Source organism: Cucurbita maxima, unplaced genomic scaffold, assembly GCF_002738345.1.
Source record: "Cucurbita maxima cultivar Rimu unplaced genomic scaffold, Cmax_1.0 Cma_Scf00003, whole genome shotgun sequence".
Classification (NCBI taxonomy): domain Eukaryota; kingdom Viridiplantae; phylum Streptophyta; class Magnoliopsida; order Cucurbitales; family Cucurbitaceae; genus Cucurbita; species Cucurbita maxima.
Window position 1 is genome coordinate 2,664,250 of NW_019272019.1, and position 210 is coordinate 2,664,459.

The window sequence follows — 210 nt, forward strand, 5'->3', positions numbered from 1 at the left end:
TGAAGACGGATCAGAGGTTGGCTGTGAGAGATTTGGGTTTTTAAGGTTCAAGACTTCTAGAGAGAGAAAGAGAGAAGAGTAAAACATGCAGAACTGCCTGTCTAATAGGACATCGCCATGTTTATAGTGATCATGTTCACATTATGCGTGTAATGTTTTTTTTTTTTTTTTTTTTTTTTTTTTTTTTTTTTTTTTTTTTTTTTTTTTTTT